This window comes from Lampris incognitus, chromosome 20, assembly GCF_029633865.1.
Source record: "Lampris incognitus isolate fLamInc1 chromosome 20, fLamInc1.hap2, whole genome shotgun sequence".
Classification (NCBI taxonomy): Eukaryota; Metazoa; Chordata; class Actinopteri; order Lampriformes; family Lampridae; genus Lampris; species Lampris incognitus.
Window position 1 is genome coordinate 5,900,743 of NC_079230.1, and position 14,565 is coordinate 5,915,307.

General features: G+C 48.3%; 3 protein-coding genes across 3 annotated transcripts in view; all 3 read left to right on the plus strand.

The window, feature by feature from the left end:
- Positions 1-14,565, plus strand: part of LOC130130775 (equilibrative nucleoside transporter 2-like) — a 331,770-nt gene that overhangs the window by 136,037 nt on the left and 181,168 nt on the right. The gene's annotated exons all lie outside the window — the stretch shown is intronic.
- Positions 1-14,565, plus strand: part of clcn3 (chloride channel 3) — a 58,179-nt gene that overhangs the window by 19,581 nt on the left and 24,033 nt on the right. The gene's annotated exons all lie outside the window — the stretch shown is intronic.
- Positions 8,671-14,565, plus strand: part of rela (v-rel avian reticuloendotheliosis viral oncogene homolog A) — a 238,703-nt gene continuing 232,808 nt past the window's right edge. The window contains exon 1 of the mRNA XM_056300588.1: positions 8,671-8,681. The gene's annotated coding sequence lies outside the window, so the exon portion shown is untranslated. The remainder of the gene's footprint in view (positions 8,682-14,565) is intronic.

Sequence of the window (14,565 nt, forward strand, 5' to 3'; positions counted from 1 at the left end):
AGGATAAGAATGTTGAATTCAGTTGTAATTTGGCCTTTAAGCAGAAACAGGGAGCGCTTCTATATCACAGTTCTTCCCTTGTCCTGTTGTGTGTGTGTGTGTGTGTGAGAGAGAGAGAGAGAGAGCGAGAGCGAGAGAGAGAGAGAGAGAGAGTGAGGTGAGTTAGCGAGCAAGTGAGTGAGGAGTGAGTTAGCGAGCGATCGAGTGAGCAAAGTGAAGTGTTATCAAGCGAGTGAGTGAAGTGAGTTAGCGAGCGATCGAGTGAGCAAAGTGAAGTGTTAGCGAGTGAGTGAAGTGAAGTGCGTTATCGAGCGAGTGAACTGAGGTAGCTAGTGAGTGAGTGAAGTGAAGTGCGTTATCGAGCGAGCGAGTGAACTGAGGTAGCTAGTGAGTGAGTGAGTGAGTGAAGTGTGTTATCGAGCGAGCAAGTGAACTGAGGTAGCTAGTGAGTGAGTGAAGTGAAGTGCGTTATCAAGCGAGTGAGTGAAGTGAGTTAGCGAGCAAACGAGTGAGCAAAGGGAAGTGTTATCAAGCGAGTGAGTGAAGTGAGTTAGCTAGCTAGTGAGTGAGCAAAGTGAAGTGTTATTAAGCGAGTGAGTGAAGTGAGTTAGCAAGTGAGTGAAGTGAGTTAGCGAGCAAGCGAGTGAAGTGAGTTAGCAAGTGAGAGGTGAGTTGGCAAGCGAGTGAGTGACGTGAGTAAGCTAGCGAGCAAGTGAGTGAAGTGAGTTAGCGAGTGAGTGAAGTGAGTTAGCTAGCTAGTGAGTGAGCAAAGTGAAGTGTTATTAAGCGAGAGTGAACTGAGTTAGCGAGCGAGTGAGTGAGCAAAGTGAAGTGTTATCAAGCGAGTGAGTGAAGTGAGTTAGCGAGCAATCGAGCAAGTGAGTGAAGTGAGTTAGCGAGCAAGCAAGTGTGTGAAGTGAGTTAGCGAGTGAGAGGTGAGTTGGCAAGCGAGTGAGTGACGTGAGTAAGCTAGCGAGCAAGTGAGTGAAGTGAGTTAGTGACCGAGCAAGTGAGTTAGCGAGCGAGCAAGTGAGCGAGTGACGTGAGTAAGCTAGCGAGCAAGTGAGCGAGTGAAGTGAGTTAGCGAGTGAGTGAAGTGAGTTAGCGAGCGAGCGAGTGAAGTGAGTTAGCGAGCGAGCAAGTGAGCGAGTGAAGTGAGTTAGCAAGCAAGCGAGAGATGAAACGGGGACAGAAACGCGAATCTGGCTGCACTGAAAGCTTATTCTGCTGAGTTTGTCCCTGCGTAGGTAAACAGAATGAAAGGTTTGTCCAGATTTGTCCTTTTTTTTGTGTGTGTGACCATGATGACCATTTACCTTTTCATCTGTGTGGTCAGAGCATGCAAGGTGAAGGGCCCGACCAAACTCTTCACATTCTTCCTGTTTTCTTCTCAAATGACTTTTCAGGCACAAGTTTAAAGAGTGGAAATACAATCACAGCCCCTTCTGTTTCACCCTGCAGCAGAATGTGGTCTGTAGAATCAGAACGCGACGGATTTGACCTTGAAGTTTGTCTCAGAAGATTAGCTCAAGTGACTTTTCATGTGTCATGTGTTACTTATCAAATGACATCTGATCAAATGATCGTGTCATTTGACCATTTACCAGCTAATGTTTGATTTATGAATATACCCTTAAGTGAAATTTCTGACAATATGGTTGTTTAAAAAGTGACATTGTGTCATTTTTAAAAATAATTAATTTATCAAGCTCTGGAGTGTGTACAGAAACAAACTGAGACCTCTGGTGCGTCAGTACACCACTGAACTCCACTGCTATCAGCTCAAATGGTCTGGTGAGACAAGAACAGGCAGGCTTGATGCATCCTCAATAATCCAGGTAAGGAAACCACAGAAGGCTGAATCAGTTCATCTGGACACAACGTTTATTGACAGAAACGTGTCATCACTCATCTAAGTGACCCCTTCAGTCTCAGCTGACTGCAGGTACCCCCACCCTTATAAACAATACAGTGACTGCAGGTACCCCCACCCTTATAAACAATACAGTGGCTGCAGGTACCCCCACCCTTATAAACAATACAGTGACTGCAGGTAACCCCCCCTTATAAACAATAAAGTGACTGCAGGTATCCCCACCCTTATAAACAATACAGTGACTGCAGGTATCCCCACCCTTATAAACAACACAGTGACTGCAGGTGTCCCCACCCTTATAAACAATACAGTGGCATAACGACCCGAAACCAGTGACCTGTTTCATATGCAATGATCATGGCATTTGTACACGAAACTAATCACCAGTTTCAGTTGTTCTGAAAAGAACGGGCAGTATTTTTTAGGGAGTTGTTCCTTATCTGATGCGAGGGTGTAAGGACAGGATGTTGTGTTGCTGTAAAGCCCCTTTAGGCAAATTTGTCATTTGTGATATCGGGCAATACAAATAGAATTGACTTGACTTGACCGTTTACCTGGGGAAGTGATGGCACCAGGATGCATTGTGGGAAGAAGACAAGCCGGTGGAGGGTGTGTGATGCTTTGGGCAATGTTCTGCTGGGAAACCCTGTGTCTGGCTATTCATGTGGGCATCGATTTGACATGTGCCACCTACCAAAACGTCATTGCAGACCAGGTACCCCCAGGTACTTCATGGCAGTGGTATTTCCTGACAGCAGCGGCCTCTTTCAGCAGGATAATGCTCCTTGAAACACTGCACACATTGTTCGGGAATGGTTTGAGGAACGTGATGAAGTGTTCAAGGTGTTGCCCTGGCCTCCAAATTCTCCAGATCGCAATCCGATTTGGCATCTGTGGAATGTGCTGAACTGACAAATCCAAGGCAGCCAGCTCCACTTCAAAATTTACAGGACTTGAAGGATTTGCTGCTAGTGTTTTGGTGCCAGACACCAGAGGACACCTTCAGGGGTATTGCAGAGTCCCTGCCTCGGCAGGGTCAGTGCTGTTTTGGTGGCCCACGGAGGACCAACAGCACATTACGTCGTGATGTTTTGGCTCATCAACGTATGTTTGAGGGTTTCATTATTTAGGCTTGAGATGAGAATAATGGGGGAAACAGCAGAATATTGTTCACAAAATGTTACCCCAATAAGTGCACTTCCGCTGATGGACAGACCACGTGAATCCAGGTTAAAGATGTGAGCCCTTGTAAGGGTTCATGTATGCCAGCTAACACTGGACAGGAAGTGGAGATGAGCTAAAGAGAGATCATAAGAAGGCAAGTTCGAACTGAAGTGAAATGTGTCTTGCAACAGCGAGTGACAGAATCACCTGTGTCTTCCTAATGTTTTGACAGTGATGCCTACAGTGCGTCCAAATGAACCGTCAGACTTTGTCATTGTCGTGCCTCTGCGGAGTGCTGTATCGTCGACATAGTTCCAGTTGCTGGACTGGTGCAGAGACTCGGTCTAGACTAGCTCTGGAATGCACTAATTTTCCCACAGTCCTTAAATGTTCTTTCAGTGTTGTTATGTGTAAACGATGTGACGTGATTTAAAGTGTCTGGCAAATGAACATAAAGGTGAAATGTACCCTGAAGGGTACCAGCGAGGGTTAAAGGAAAGGTGTACAAGATGGTTGTGAGACCAGCTATGTTGTATGGTTTGGAGACAGTGGCACTGATGAAAAGACAGGAGGTGGAAGTGGAGGTGGCAGAGTTGAAGATGATGAGATTTTCATTGGGAGTGACGAAGAAGGACAGGATGAGGAACGATTATATTAGAGGGACAGCTCAGGTTGGACAGTTTGGAGACAAAGCAAGAGAGACAAGATTGAGATGGTCTGGACATGTGTGGAGGAGAGATGCTGGGTATACTGGGGGAAGGATGCTGAATATGGAGCTGCCAGGGAAGAGAAGAGGAAGGCCGAAGAGGAGGTTTATGGAGGTGGTGAGGGAGGACATGCAGGTGGCTGGTGTGACAGAGGAAGATGCAGAGGACAGGAAGAGATGGAGACGGATGATCCGCTGTGGCGCCCCCTAATGGGAGCAGCCGAGAGTAGCAGTATATATATATATCATACTATACTATTGATAAACTGATCATATATTGATGCTAATATGCTATACTGCTAATATACTAACACTGAGCACTATCCTGATTTACTTCACTAACACTATTGTACTAGTTTGCAAATACTTTAAAATATTAAGAAGCGGTACCAGTTTGTTTTAAGATGTTCTTTGTCACTGAGTAACCTCCTGTGTGTCAGCACAAAGCTGCTCAGAAGAGCCTTAAGATGCATTGTGCGTTCCCCTTTCTTTATTGTGCGCTCCTCAGAAAGCTCCTTTGTGATCCTTTGCTGTTTCTCTGAAGTGTAGCTACCTGACAGCATAGCCGCCCATGAGCGCCGGTCGGCTACTTTAACATATTATAATGATGATAATAATAATCTTATTTATAGAGCACTTTTCAAGCAGTTAGCACAAAGTGCATTGCAGGGTGACGAAATTCCAAATGTAGGCAATATTAGAGAACAAATGCAAGAGTTAATGAAACGAAAACTTATTGTTATTATTATTATCATTATTATTATTAAACCTGGCGGCGCAGTGGTTAGCGTGGTCGCCTCACAGCAAGAAAGGTCCTGGGTTCGAGCCCCGGGGTAGTCCAACCTTGGGGGTCGTCCCGGGTCGTCCTCTGTGTGGAGTTTGCATGGTCTCCCCGTGTCTGCGTGGGTTTCCTCCGGGGGCTCCGGTTTCCTCCCACAGCCCAGAGACATGTAGGTCAGGTGACATGTAGGCCAGGTGACTCGGCCGTACTAAATGGTCCCTAGGTGTGTGTGTGTGTGTGTGTGTGTGTGTGTGTGTGATGGCCTGTCCAGGGTGTCTCCCCGCCTGCCGCCCAATGACTGCTGGGATAGGCTCCAGCATCCCCGCGACCCTGAGAGCAGGATAAGCAGTTTGGATGATGGATGGAAACTTATGCATATGCCTACACATACATTTAAAACACAAGCAACAATCAGGGATAATTACAAGAGATAAATAACGAAGCATGCATACACACACGTCTACATACAGATACATACTACACTCACACACACACAAAGATAAAAACTCTCAATGCAAGAGATGAAGCCAACAGCTCTTGACCCAAGGAATATCAATTAATGGGGAAAGTCCCTCTGTAATATTTCTGACTCTAATAAAATAGTTCTCGTTAACAAGTTGTGATTCGCTGTCCGCGTGCATTTGCCACCACTAGCCTCCGCTTCAAAACAATGCGTGAATGGCCCCACGGGTAGCGTAGCGTAGCTTACCGGTTCGAATCTCCGTGTTACCTCCGGCTTGGTCAGGCATCCCTACAGACACAATTGGCTGTGTCTGCGGGTGGGGAGTCGGAGGATGTCCGGTAGTCTCCTCTGGTCGGTCGGGGTGCCCCCCCCGGATCGGCAGAGAGGGGGTGGAGCAGCGACCGGGACGGCTCAAAAAGAGCGGGGTAATTGACCAGATTCATCCATCCATCCATTATCCAAACCACTTATCCTGCTCTCAGGGCTGCGGGGATGCTGGAGCCAATGACTGCTGGGACTGCTGACCAGATTCAACTGGGGAGAAAAAGGGAGAAAATTGAAAGAAACCCCCCCCCCCAAAAAAAAAATGCATGATGGGCATGATGACAGAGACATGTGCCTGTGTGTCTGTATCAGCCCCACCCCCATGTGCTCTATGTGTGTGTGTGTGTGCACTCATCTGAGAGCTTGTGTCCTGCCAAGCAGAGAGCGCCGAGTCGTCTTCAGTGTTTGACAAATATTAGTGAAATAGCTGAAGAGAAAACCCGCCGAGAGCTGCACTGCTGCAGACGGGGGACGTCCTCATTAGACGGGCGACCTCGCGCAACACCGCTGGCTGCAGCTGGACGACTGCGCGGTAAGTATCAAGAAGTCCACCGAGCGCGCTGCCTTTTCCACACACGGACCAGAAGCCGAGTCGATTCAGTCCGTTCACATGACACGAGTCAAGTGATGCCCCATGTTTTGTTATTTTTGGAATTTGCTTTATTTTACAAATAATTTAACCCTTGTGTTTCGCTTGGGTCTGTGGGACCCGTTTTGAGCGCTTTAGCAAAGGAAAAGCGATGCACTGAATTCTCTTTTGCAGCCTGACGGTCCCTGGCCTTGGCTCATCGGCGATGAAGAACGTGTAAAAGTAAAACATCGAGTGCACGGGGTGTTCGGGTCCGAGGGTAATGAGAGTGAGAAAATTGTGTAGGGTCTTACTACTACCTGGGCCTTCTCTGTGTGTGTGTGTGTCTGCGTGCATGCGTGGAGGCTATAACATTAGCTTGAGCTTACGGTAGCTAGCTGACGTGAGCGGGCACACATTTAAGGGACCCCTCCGCTCAAAATGGTCTTTTTTATATGTTTGTGTCCCCTGAAATGTCTGGCCTCGACTACTGACTCGTATCTGCGCAGAGTTTGTCATTAGAGCGGTGTTTTCATATTCCTCTACTGGAGGACGAGCCGTCTGTGGCACTTCCCTAAAACCCGAGAGTCAGTCGTTCCCCGGGGAAACCAGATTTGGTACGTCACAAATCCGAAAGCCAATCGCTGTCTAATATGCAAATGCAGGGCGGGTAAAAAAAAAACAACCCCGAAACTTCCTGCGCAGTGCAGGCTTGTCAGTACAGAGAGTGAGTTAGCATTAGCATAGTGAAGGTTTTGACGGCAAACACGGTAGAATGTGCAGTTTTTGGGGCTTCCTTCCACCATCCACGAAAACATCCCACTATGCTGCTGAAATGGTTGGAATTTATTTACGGACGTGGGGCTCACATGCCTACAAAGCTGGAGGGACTGCGTATCTGTAATGCTCATTTCAGTGAGGAGTGTTTTAATAACCTAATGCAAACGTCACTGGGTTTTCACATGCTGATGCTGTGCCGACCATTTATCCTGGGACTGTGGCAGTGAACAGGAGTCAGTATGTAAGTTATGTATTTACTTTACTCGACCAAGAGTCAAATAAAAGCTCTCTGCATGTAACATATTTCCTCTGTGACTTAAAAATAGCATTAACCATGCTAGCTTTTTGCTAGCTGCTGCCGGTTGTTGTGTAACAGCAAAAATGAAAACTGTACTTAGCTAATGTTTCAAAGTTCAACCATATGAAACGACAGCGGCGGCCCGAGGTGCGTCACTTTTCACCCCGAAAAACGGCGTGGTGTGCAACGTAGGCCTCTTTTCTAGTCTGGACCTCGATCCCAACCGGGCTTGTGCGGGTCCCCCCCCTGCTCCGGTGGTGCCACTGAAGGCGTCCGTCGTCGTGCGCTCCGAGGGCTGACAGGGCGGTGGCAGAGACGTTGGGAGCTGTTGGTGGCGGGGATTCCCCCCTCCTCTGCTTCCCTGGCTTGGTCCTAAACAAAAATCTGAAGCATAAATTTAAGTGCAGTGCGGGTCGCTTTGCCCTGACGTCTCGGCGGCTTTGAATTTTAGACTACTGCCAATGACCAGTTCCCAGGCAAACTTGGTTTTGCTGTCACGATAAACAGATATTACACGTAATATAAAAATCTCAGCCAGGTGGAGTAAATCTTTCTGCAAACGTTGATTACACCTCTGGTATCTTCTTCTTCTTTCGGCTTGTCCCCTGTTTTTCAGGGGCCGTCACAGCGGATTTTATAGTTTCCATCCTGTGACAGCACAGCACCAATGGCGGTCGTTGTTAACGCGGGCCTTGACCAATCCGGTATGGTCTTCTCAATCCGCATACTGATTTGGCAACGTTTTTCATCAGATGCCTTTCCTGACAACCACTAACCCTATGGACAGGGGCACTGGTAAAGCGCTGGATGCCATCCCAGTATTCATGGACTTCCGCCCAGGCCTGTTACCATGACCAGACTGCTGGCGTAACGTCGTAGTGGGTATTGCTGTATGTTTCTCAACCACTGCTGTGTCAGCCACTGCCTGTCACAAGCTAACAAACACAAATAAAAGATGCTAACTACACTTACCGAACGTAGATTCTACCAGAGACACGTTATCGGTCTGGCCATAGTTGTTATGAGAGGAGCCCCATCACTAGAGAGATCACTGTAGACCTCGTCCACCCTGAGCGTGGAAAGTTCAGCCAGAGGTGAACTGACTCCCTTAGACAAGTTGCTCCTATGAAAAAGACAAAAAAAGATGACTCGTTCTCACTCAGAAAGATGAACTCATTGTTTGCGTAAAGTAAGCTGAAGAATACATTCAAATGAAACACCGGAGAATAAAGAAATACCTTATTTGTATTTAAGGAGTAGTAGAAAGACCTTATTTGTATTTAAGGAGTAGTAGAAAGACCTTATTTGTATTTAAGGAGTAGTAGAAAGACCTTATTTGTATTTAAAGAGTAGTAGAAGGTCCTTATTTGTATTTAAGGAGTAGTAGAAAGACCTTATTTGTATTTAAGGAGTAGTAGAAAGACCTTATTTGTGTGAAAAGCCCGAAAAGATCGGGTTTGGACTTTCTTACTTGATCGACTGACAGTAGCATTTATTGGTAGTATTCATACTACCAATAAATGCTAAAATAAAATGTATCCTATAATGTAGCAGGTGATTACTTTATCTGATATTTAGCTGATAAGATTACTGCAAAAAATATATTTTAATAATAATAATAACCTGATGCCTTCTACCAGTCTCCTTTCCCGAGGCCTGGCTGAAAGAATCACCATGTCATTCACCAGACCAGGTTTAACACCCTGCATTTAAACAACAACAAGTTTTCAATAAACACAAACAAATATCCATAAATAGAATAAAAGTCACGTTTATTTGTATAGCCCAATATCACAAATTACAAATTTGCCTCAGTGGGCTTAACAGCAACACAACAACCTGTCCTTAGACCCTCTCATCGGATAAGGAACAACTCCCTAAACAAAACAAACCTTTAACGGGGGAGAAGAAATAGGAAGAAAGCTCAGGGAGAGCAACAGAGGAGGGATCTCTCTCCCAAGACGGACAACGTGCAATGGATGTTGTGTTAACACAGTTTACACAATACAACATTGAAAGAGGATATAATGGACTTATAACATTTATGAAGAATATGATGAGCAGGATGCCACTGCTTGGTAAAAGTACCGTGTTAAGAAAGTTAGTTGCCATGGTTCTTGGTTTATGCCGCCTCTACTCAGTTTGCGTGCAGCTGTGTGTTGGGGGAAGAGAGGTGATCTTCAGCTGGGAATAATGTGCAGTCTGGTAAAGAAGTGCTGCCACATGGTTGCACAAAGCTGTACCTGCCACACAGGTACACTGGCAGCTTTGTAGCTGCACAGAGTGGGAATCCCTAAGTACAATCTGTGAAAATACCCATACCTGTTACAGTACATACTGTACTTGTTGCGAGCGCAGTTAAACATTATTTTTAAAAACAACAAATTAGTAAACTTTTGTAATAAAAGGAGAACACATGAGTACAGTGAGAAAAATATGAATGATGCATGAATTGATCCTATGAATGAGAAAATAATTAACCAAAAAAAAAACCCACAGTTGATATGCACTAATGTGTAAATCAAAACTTGAAGCTAAATCATTACTAATCTCACTTTACTCGTTCAAAATAATAGGGAACACAAGAAGTAACAGAACTCAGAACGCAGTATAGTTTCTGTGAATCCCATTACTTTTACACATTTTTACACACTAGGGTTATGTATGGGGTGTCATATGAAATATATGTTTAACGGAGCCTTTAACAGTATCCTATTCATAGCAGCGATATGAGTCACAGAAACTTTATTGATTTGACGAACAGGAACCCGTCTCATGAACCGGTCTGCACTGAACCTACAGATTACGTTTGCTTACACGCAAACTGTGAGGCTTTTGGCGTTTCTTCGTAGATTTATAGTTCTGCTGTTGAACCCTTGTTTGAAACTGAGATTGACAATGACGTTAGGAAAATTGTAACAGTGACTGACACATAGAAACATAACGTTAGTGGTAACTTACCACTACACTAGCATTGGCTAGTACAAAAACATGCTAGGTGCTAATATTACACGTCCGGATTTTACCTTCGTAATTATGGCTGTAGTTTGAAACATAAAGTTTGAAGCCCGTCTCCTTTTTGGTAACTGACGTATGGCGTGCTTCTTTGATAATGCGACTAACGTCGTTAACCGTGAGTTTGGGGTAGATCTTGAAGAGACCGAGTGAAAGTCGCCGTTGCTTCGCAGTTGTTGTCAGTTTCCGTATCACTTCCGGCACTGCCCGGAAATGATCGAGCTGGCCGAGTCGGAATGCGGAAGAGAGGGTGCACACAGTCCATTGGTCTATATTACAAGCGTTCTGCCGTTGGCCATTTCGTGCTGAAAAGTTGCGGAAATTTAGCAGTAGGCCTTACCAAACTAACTTAACTAAGAACATTTTTCAAACCAAAGATAAACGTATTCCCAGCTCCGTAAATCCCGCACAGTAGCTTCACACATAGATTTGTCCTTGGGGCGGAAAGGGTGAAGAAAGTCCTGTGGAGCTGATTGGTTAATTCTTTTCACATGACCGGACGTGCCCGGAAGACACGTTAGCCCCTAGCTAACGGGTCTGACCCTTTAGCCGAGCGGTTAGTGACGTCGCATTGTGGTGCAGTACACCCCGTATTGAATCCCGCACCGGGCAACAAAGTAACCGGTTACATTGGTGGCAGCGGCGGGATCCGGAAGTGTGCAGATCCTCAGAAGTCTCTTCGGAGCACGGGAATAACAAAGCGCGAGGGCGCGCTTCCGGGGAGGGTGACGACTGTAAACTACTAATAAGACACGTTAGCCCCCTAGCTAGCTAACGGGTCTGACCCTTTAGCCGAGCGGTTAGTGATGTCGCCTTGTGGTGCAGTACACCCCGTATCGAATCCCGCACCGGGCAAGAAAATAACCGGTTACATCGGCATCGGTAATCGGCCAAAATGAGTTGTAAAATTTCAGCATATCGGATATTGGCAAAAATCCAATAACGCGCATTTTACAATGGGGTTTTTTAACTTCCATTTTTAACTTTTATCCTGTTCTGTGAAGCACTTTGTCACCCTGTTTAGAAAAGTGCTGTACAAATAAAGTTTATTATTATCCCTACTTCATACTGCTAAACTGTGTCTTCCTGTCATCTTCTTTCCCCCTTCTTCCTCAAAATGGGCTATTCCACCACCCCCGCCACCCCCCCATGACCGGAACTATGGTGTCTTCCTTAAGGGCAGGGCTGATTGGGCCCTGCTCAGCCCTGTTAGGTAGACATTTTCTCTATTCTGTTACAATCAAATGTGGTTTTTTTCAATAATGTAACGTGAGACAGATTTTACTTCTTTCTTTGTAGTTTCCCCCAATATTAGAATTAATCCAGTTAGTGTGTTCATATCAATCCAAATAACGTCTGTGGAAAAAAACATTTGATTGGCTTAGCATATGTGAGCACGTGAACACCGACATAGGAGTAAATATGACCAAAAAAAAAGATGCTTAATTTTTTCTTTTGCCTTGCGGCCTTTTATTTCTGTATTACATAATTATATTTGTTTAATCACCAAACTGAACCTGGCCTCGGTGGGTCGTGTGATGACGTCATCGGCCCCGGGCAGTCAGCTGCCGCGGAGAGAGCGAGAGAGAGAGAGAGAGCGAGAGCGAGAGCGAGAGCGAGAGAGAGAGAGAGAGAGAGAGAGAGCGAGAGAGAGAGCGACAGGGAGAGAGGGAGAGCGAGAGCGAGAGCGAGAGAGAGAGAGAGAGCGAGAGAGAGAGAGAGCGACAGGGAGAGAGGGAGAGCGAGAGAGAGGGAGAGAAAGGGAGGGAGGGAGAGAGAGAGCGAGAGAGGGAGAGAGAGCGCGAGAGAGAGAGCGAGAGAGAGCGACAGGGAGAGAGAGCGAGCGCGCGAGCGCGCGAGAGCGAGAGAGAGCGAGAGAGAGCGAGCGCGAGAGGGAGAGAGAGAGCGCGAGAGAGAGACACACACTCACACACACGGCGTCGCCTCTCTCCGCGCCCTGCCGACAGAAACATGGCAGCGGGCAGCGGGGGCCGGTAGCCGCGCTGCGCACAGCGCGTCGCCTTGGGATCCTTTCTCTCCCCCCTCTCGCCGCGTCGCTCCGTCATGGAGGCGGAGGACCCGTCAGCCGACCCTTATCTGCCTTACGACGGAGGAGGGGACACGATCCCGCTGCAGGAGATCCCTAAAAGAGGTACGACGCAGCACATCGCCTCCTCCCCTCCCCCGTCCCCCCCCCCCCGCCTATCGCCCGGTCTCCGCTCCGCTCCGCTCCGAGCGGCTCTCCGTCGGCGTGCGCCGGGACTCCCGTTACGCGTCCGCACGACAGCCGGACACGGCGCCGTGCTAAGCGGCCGCTGCCGCGCCTGCAGAGCGGATTAGGAGCCTGACGACGACTCCGCTCGTGCACGGGAAGCAACAGTGTAACCGAGCAAGCCGACGTCGTGCGGGCGTTCACATCTCTGTCGATGATTAACTGTGTATGGGGGAGGAGGGGGGGGGAGGGTGCGTTGAATTAGCTGGGTGTGCTTTTTTTTCCCCCTCTCGGTAGGCTCATGCTGCGGTCGGCCTGCAGGTGAGGCCTGTTGCCAGCCTGGCCGTTGCTTACACACAACACGGCCCTCCATTTTAACTCCCCGAGAGGAGCCGGCGGTCACATGCACGGGGAGCAGATGTTGGCCCGTGACCCGCCGAAGCCTTTCACGCGCCCGAACGGACCTCCAGCGGTGGGCCGCACCTGTTGGCCGGCTGCGCCGTGTCGTACTTCCCGTCCTGCAGAGCCCCCCAACGGCGCGGCCCCTCGGGGCCGTCCACGGTCAGGACCGAGGCGTGTGACAGTGACTCGGGGGGTTTGTGAATACTCGGCCCTGTATTCTGGAGACGATGACATGCGTCTGAGTTCTTGCACCGAATCCTTGTTTGTCTGGTTGTTTTCTTCTTCTTCTTCTTCTTCTTCTTCTTCTTCTTCTTCTTCTTCTTCTGCCCCCCGTGGGGTTTTTCTTTCCACTCCAGAGCACGTTTGTTTCAATGAGATTCTCATGGTGAGCAAGCATGGACAAAAGGTGCCTCGGTGAGCCTGGTCATCGTGGTCCTCCACTGCTACCGGCTGCAGAACTTGCTGTCAAGTCTCCAGCTGTCTCAGTCTCCGGCTGTCTCAGTCTCCGGCTGTCTCAGTCTCCAGCTGTACGTCCATCATCTTGGATTAGGTACACGCCACCGTGCATTTATTCACTCCTCCATCCATCTTGTTTCCATTTCCACAGGTCCCGGGTGCTTCTGTTTTCGCCTCAGTCTCTTCGTGTTATTCTCTGCACCCACGCAGTCCAAAAGCTTTTGTGATTTCACCTGCAACGGTCTTCTGCCTTCAACCCATCGACCCGTGTGTCCGCCATCCCCCTCTTTTCTTGCGGCATTCGCTCAATTTTGATCTCTTCTTTCTGTTTTCATCACTTGTCTCCAGCATCCTGTCTGTCATCTTCTGGGCTCGGCGTGAGTTTTATCCTCTCCATTCACCGACCCAGCCACTAGGGGTGGGGGGGGGGTGATTCGGTGTAAAACTGCAGAGACGGTTTTAATGTCACGGCGTTTCCCCCTGAATCACGATGTTTCCGATGAACAGGTAACGTGAAGAGGTTTGATGTAATGATTTCTTCTTCTCCGAATGTTTGAATTTCATTCATTCATCTTCAGCCACTTCTCCGGGGTCGGGTCGAGGTGGCAGCAAGCTAAGTGGGGCACCCCGGACATCCCTGTCCCCAGCAACACCCTCCGGCTCCTCCTGGGGGATCCCAAGGCGTTCCCAGGCCGGACTGGACATGTAGTCCCTCCGGCTCCTCCTGGGGGATCCCAAGGCGTTCCCAGGCCGGACTGCACATGTAGTCCCTCCAGCGAGTTCTGGGGGGATCCCAAGGCGTTCCCAGGCCAGACTGGACATGTAGTCCCTCCAGCTCCTCCTGGGGGATCCCAAGGCGTTCCCAGGCCAGACTGGACATGTAGTCCCTCCAGCGAGTTCTGGGTCTACCCCGGGGTCTCCCCCAAGTTGGCCGTGCCCGGTAAACCCTCCAAAGGAAGACGCCCAGGAGGCATCCTGATCAGATGCCCGAACCACCTTAGCTGGCTCCTTTCAACACGAAGGAGCAGGAGCTCTACTCCGAGCTCCCTCCGGATGTCCGAGCTCCTCACCCTATCTCTAAGGCTGAGCCCAGACCCCCTACGGAGGAAACTCATTTCAGCCGCTTGTATCCACGAGCTCACCCTTTTGGTCACTACCCAGAGCTCATGACCATAGGTGAGGGTTGGAACCAAAATTGACTGGTAAATTGAGAACTTTGCCTTCTGGCTCAGCTCCCTCTTCACCACAACGGTCCAGTACACCGTCCGCATTCCTGCTGATGCTGCACCAATCCGCCTGCCAAGCTCCCGCTCCATCCTACCCTCCCTCGTGAATTTTGAATTTGAATTGCTTAAATGCGTGTTCAGGGAAGCAGACTCTCCGTGTGATGCTGCGCTCCAGACAAGGTCAGATGTGGGAAGTTTCTACTTTATTTCTGACGTTCAGCCACAAAGCGTTCCGGTCCAGAGCTCAAACAGATTAAGTGTAAACAAAGAAAATGGGCCACGTCTCTTACAGGC